This window comes from Cyprinodon variegatus, unplaced genomic scaffold, assembly GCF_000732505.1.
Source record: "Cyprinodon variegatus isolate N-32 unplaced genomic scaffold, C_variegatus-1.0 Scaffold696, whole genome shotgun sequence".
NCBI classification, from domain to species: Eukaryota; Metazoa; Chordata; class Actinopteri; order Cyprinodontiformes; family Cyprinodontidae; genus Cyprinodon; species Cyprinodon variegatus.
Genome location: NW_015151149.1, coordinates 225,678 through 231,008, shown reverse-complemented (window position 1 = coordinate 231,008; position 5,331 = coordinate 225,678). Strand labels below are relative to the sequence as shown.

General features: G+C 37.2%; 1 protein-coding gene across 1 annotated transcript in view; it reads right to left on the bottom strand.

The window, feature by feature from the left end:
* LOC107097434 (zinc finger protein basonuclin-2-like) overlaps positions 1–306 on the bottom strand; it is a 6,137-nt gene extending 5,831 nt beyond the window's left edge. The window contains exon 1 of the mRNA XM_015394581.1: positions 206–306. The gene's annotated coding sequence lies outside the window, so the exon portion shown is untranslated. The remainder of the gene's footprint in view (positions 1–205) is intronic.
* Between the last annotated feature and the right edge of the window lie 5,025 nt (positions 307–5,331).

Sequence of the window (5,331 nt, the reverse complement as noted above, 5' to 3'; positions counted from 1 at the left end):
CTTATTTAAATAAGTTAGTAAACTATTTCAGTGATTCAGTAAAAAAAAAAGTGCAACCTATAAATAATAGACAAAAAACAAAGAGTAGAAACAAGGATTACCTGATATTTTTTAAATAAATAGTTTGACTCTAGCTTTTTTTTTTTTTTAAGAAATTTTTAAATTTCTTTAAATATTTCAAAGAAATTAAATTATAAAAACGTACCCTTTTCTTCCAGCTGATAAAAGAGGAACAGCTTTCTTCAAATCCTTAATCCCACTTTTTTTGCTTTCGTCGATTATTCGTCCTCTGCCTCTCCAGACCTTCTCTCCCTCCTCTTCCTCTAATTTACTTTCTCATTTGAGCGTTGAACTTATTCTGCAACGTTTTTTCTGTGACTGTCTTCATCCGGTGACTCCTCCCTGTAGTTGTGCGGAACGTGATTGGACAGATCCCTTATCCATCTTTTCCTTATAATTTGATTGATGATGAAGATCAGGTTGAGGGTACTGAACTGAATTATTTTGTTGCTGTTTTGAATCAGATGCACAGAAAAAAGAAATAATTAAACTCATTTCGTTTAAAAAAAAATGACACCAGGCCTGTTTTCATGAGCTAAGGCAGAAGATTAGGTTTTTTAATCACCAAGAACATTTGCAGCTGACACACCTGAAGTCAGAGGTTGGGGGAAAAATTATCCATCGAAAATGGGGATTATTTGATCTCTCTGAGAATTTCTGATGTATATTAAAGAGGAGAAACCTGAAAATACAGATACCGATGTGCAAACCCATGCTGTGATCCCAGAAGACTACTGCCTCTGTGAACTTCTTATGAGGAGATGAAAATATTCGGTTTGGAAAAGATAAAGAACTGAGGAATTTCTCTGGATCCATTATAGGTGTGATAGAATCATAGTGACAGCCAGAAGACACAATAGTAATAGCTGCGGTGAAAAATTCTAGGTAATTTAAGAATAAAAAGCATTTTAAAGTAACACATTTTCTTCCTGGTTCTGTCAGAAAACATCAGAGTGAAGCTTGGAGGTTTATCTATCCTATGCCCTTCTAAGATTTAACAATAAAACTGACTTTACAGGGAATTTAACCAACATGATAGCATTAACAATACGGAAATAAACAGCTTTTACAGGAAGGCTTTGTTGGCTGTGAAGTAGTTTAACAATGGACTTTTAGTTTTAAAAAAAATGACTGAATGCAGTCTTTTTATTTTGTAAATTGTCCCTCCTTTAATGTTGTTTTAATAACTTTTGAGAAACATATTAGATCCTCTAAGACTGGCTTATGGATCATGAAAACTCCTACAGTGCAGAATTCTGAAATTAAAGTCAGATTTTCTTGAAAGAGATGTATTTGCCTTGATTTGTTTAGACAAGTGAAACAATTTGCTAATGGAACAAGATGCTTTATATTTCAAATTATGAAAAACAAACCCTCCGGTACTTTTTTAATTACATCCTATTATCTTAGTTTAAGAACAGAAATGCTTTTTCCATTGACAGATTATTAGATTATATGCTGAAATTGAGGGTAATTGAACTTATTTTAATAATTTTTTATTTATTTTTAGATCAGTTTTCCATTCTAATTCAATATCTTAACAACTAGAAAACCATAAACTCATGCTGCCACGACCTAAATAACTAAAACTTCTGCAAAAGCCTCTAGATCAGGGGGAACCAATTAAAAATCAGCGGGGTCCGAATAAAGAAAATCAACAACCAGTAAAGGTCCGGAGACATTTGTAATTATAATCGGTTACTTTAAACAGAATTTAACACTGAAATAAAATTAGGTTTTTATGCATCCATGTTATACATTGACGTTTTGAATAAAAAATAAAATATATACATTAGTATTTCAGAAAACCTTCAAAGACCCTGAGATGGTACTGCCTGGATTATTACCAAAAGATATTACTGGTAGAGGAAGAAAATTAACTTCTACAAATATTAACTATTGCGGCTCTTAAATGCATCACAGTTAAATGGCTGAAGGCTGACCCGCCAACGTACAAAATGTGGATTAAAAAGGTCTGGAAAATCTATCATGAGGAATAAATAACTTATTGCCTGAGGTTTCAAAAAGACATATTTGTTAATAAGTGGAAACCAGCCATAACCATAATTATGCAGAAAACCCTTTTTTGTATTTCTTTTAAATATATATATTATACTCCTTTATCTTCACTTATTATTTTATTTTTATTTCATTCATATATCTCCGTTTGCGCTGATTATTTAATTACTACCTATATTTATGTTTGTAAGTTACTCATGTTTAACCATGTGCCTTACTTTACTTTTACGTTTAACCCGATGCATATACTTTCAAAGTTTTTTTTTTTTTTGAAGTGTACTGTGGTTGCTTCGTTCTATGCTGTACAGCCTGCAGCTCTGCAGCAGGTGTGTTTTAACACGTCAAGACAAGAGAAGACTTCTGCAATAACCTCGGAGAAGCAACAAAAAAGGTTTTGTAGGGTTAATGCATTAAAAAAAAGACATGATCATCATCTGCCATTCTTTATTATGCTCGTTCTAATGAGATTTTGTTCGTTTTTTTTTCAGAACGTGTTTGAGACTCTGTAACTGGAGAAAGTTTGCATTTGACAGCATTTTGCTGGAAACTTCATCTGCAGGGAAGAAACTCCAATGTTGGGATGAAATGACCTGAAAAGTTTTCGGTTTCAGTGTTAGGAGGTGTAATCACACGCAGACACAGGCGCTGTTGGACAGGCTTTCTGTCCTCCGGGACCTGGTAGACCTCCTTCCAGTTTTGATGTAGCACTAATTAGAATATCAGACGATGGCGACCTGTTAACAAGTAATCACTGCAGCTCACTGACACAGTTTAGGAGCAAAACATCCCAGAGGGGCAGCGCTTCAAACATACCACCTTTTCACCATCCTGTGGCGGGGGATTGTGTGTCCTGCTCCGACGTTGCCGGATCGTTTCTTTGATTAAGCAATTTGTGTCTGCATTTTAAGGAAAGAGAAATAAAAGCAGGAAAATATCAAAGTACTTTATTTTGGTACCTGCAAAGCAAGCTTGATTTTAAAAGAGACAAAACAATGAGAGACTTTGACTTTACATGAAAACTCAAATGTTCAAATCTTTCAAATGAGGGGAAAGTTTTCCCTTTTCCGGGTCAATAAGATGAAATTCTGGTCCATTCCTGCTCTCAGAACTGGGTGATCGGCTGTAACAGAATCCTGCAATGACACTCACATCAAAGTTCTGCAATGGCCACATCAAAACCATGACTTTGGTGAGTCAGATTCAAGTTCCTGGTCGAAATCTTAAGATATATCGCTGTATATGTCTCTACCTTTATCACATTGCCTTTCTTGTTTTGTGCTTGAGTTTCCCGTTTCACTACTTTCTCCTTTGTCTCTCAAAGAGATAAAGGTAAAAATATTTATTGGTAATATTTTCAAAAGATTCAACATAGGGATAGGGTCCATGATGGTAGCATGGACCCTATGCTGGGCCTCCAGTTCCTGATCATTTTTCTTTCATGATAAGGCTTCAAAAATGCAAGAAAATGGAACAATGGTAGTGATGGCTCCCGATCACTGGAGAACTGTAAACTTAGAGCATCGGGTTTGGTGTTTTTATAACCAGGTAAATAAGAAATGAGAAAATCTTCTTAAATAATATACTGCAAAGGTGTTAGTGAGACCATGAGGCATCATTAAATACTCAGAGTGGCCAAGAGATGTTTTGAAAGCTATCTTCCTCTCCTGATTCTGATCAGGTGGTAGCGATTATGGAGATCCAGTTTGTGAAATAACAGAAGCCTTGGACCATGAGTGAGTCATGAGAGGTTCATTCACCTTTCCAACAAAGAAACAACCTACCCCTACATTAGAGGTTGAAGACCAAATGTTAGAAAATGACTCACTGATGTACCGACTATCTCTTTCAGGTTTTGAAAATCTATACGATCTACTTGGTGAAATGGGAGCTCGAGGGAGAAGATCTATAGCACAAATGCATAGATGGTGAAGCAGATTAGAGAGAGCTTTAGATTTGCCAAAAACTAGATGAAGATCATGGTAGGCAGAAGGAACCATAGAGAGATCATCCAGGGTCTGTTCTTCACAAAGGCTGGGAGAAGATGCCACCTACATAGCTAGTTTACCATTGGTTTCTCTAAAGCCCCGTCATACCATGACGATTTAGCCAGTGTATGCCCGATGTCACAGAATCCTCTAAGTCTCTGGCATACGCCGAACTTTCTGTGTATTTTTTCAACTTTGGGTGTAAACATAGAGTATTCAAAAGGAGTTCAGAACTTATGTCCAATGACAGCCTAACTTACTGAGCGGGGCAGCAATGCGCCTGGAGGCGCCCAGTCTGCGTATAAAGATATCTTTTATCTGGTATTAACCTAGCTGCCGATTTCTGCCCGCCAACAAAAAATAACAATTAACAAATAAATAAAATAAAAAAAGAAAAACAAAGAAAGATGGTTTGCAGTCACAGCAGATCATCATGTCTGCTAGGAAGTGTGCTGGTTGTGGTCATGGGCGTGAATGCAGGGAGGGTCAGTCACATTCACCGTCTCGCTCACTGTAGTGCAAACAGTTCCCCCTGTGAACCCCCATTTAGACCAAAACGCTGCCAATAGGCCTTTAAACAGTAGCTGGAAGTTAGAAACACTTTTAGCGGTCATCTGGAAGACGTCAAATACATTGATATTCATTGGAGATAAGTTCTTGATAAGTTACACATACATGATGTAGAAGTTACTGATAGGTTTTGGATAAGCTAGACGCCACGACTGGTGAGTAACTTACAGTTAACGTATAGGGCTTGGGCGTCATGACGTAATTACTTTGCATGGCCGCCATGTTGATGGCCTCCTCCGGTCCCTGGCTTCTCTATTTAATGTGTCCCGGTAAATTCCAGATCCTTTTCAGGATTTTAAAATCTTTATTCTCTCTACTTCTACGTCTCTTCTTTCCACAACAACGTTGTATCAGAGCTATGTTTATGTTCGCGTAGCCCTCAACATGGCTGCCACATCCCACAATGCAACGCGGATCCCAAGCCCTATTGGATTGAGGTTTTTGAGGTCCCAAATGCAGAGGTGAGGAGGTAGAGGGTGTAGCAGTCTAGCCAGACTTTATTCAGACGACACACTCAATGATGATAACTGATGGACTATGGTGGGGTATTCCAACCCATTTATTCATCAGAAATGGAAATACACCATAGACACACCGTAAGAGCTGTAGATAAACAAAAACAAATTACAAAATTACTCCACTCAACATAGGATAAATACCATGAATTCATTAGCTACCATTAGCTCGCATTAGCTTC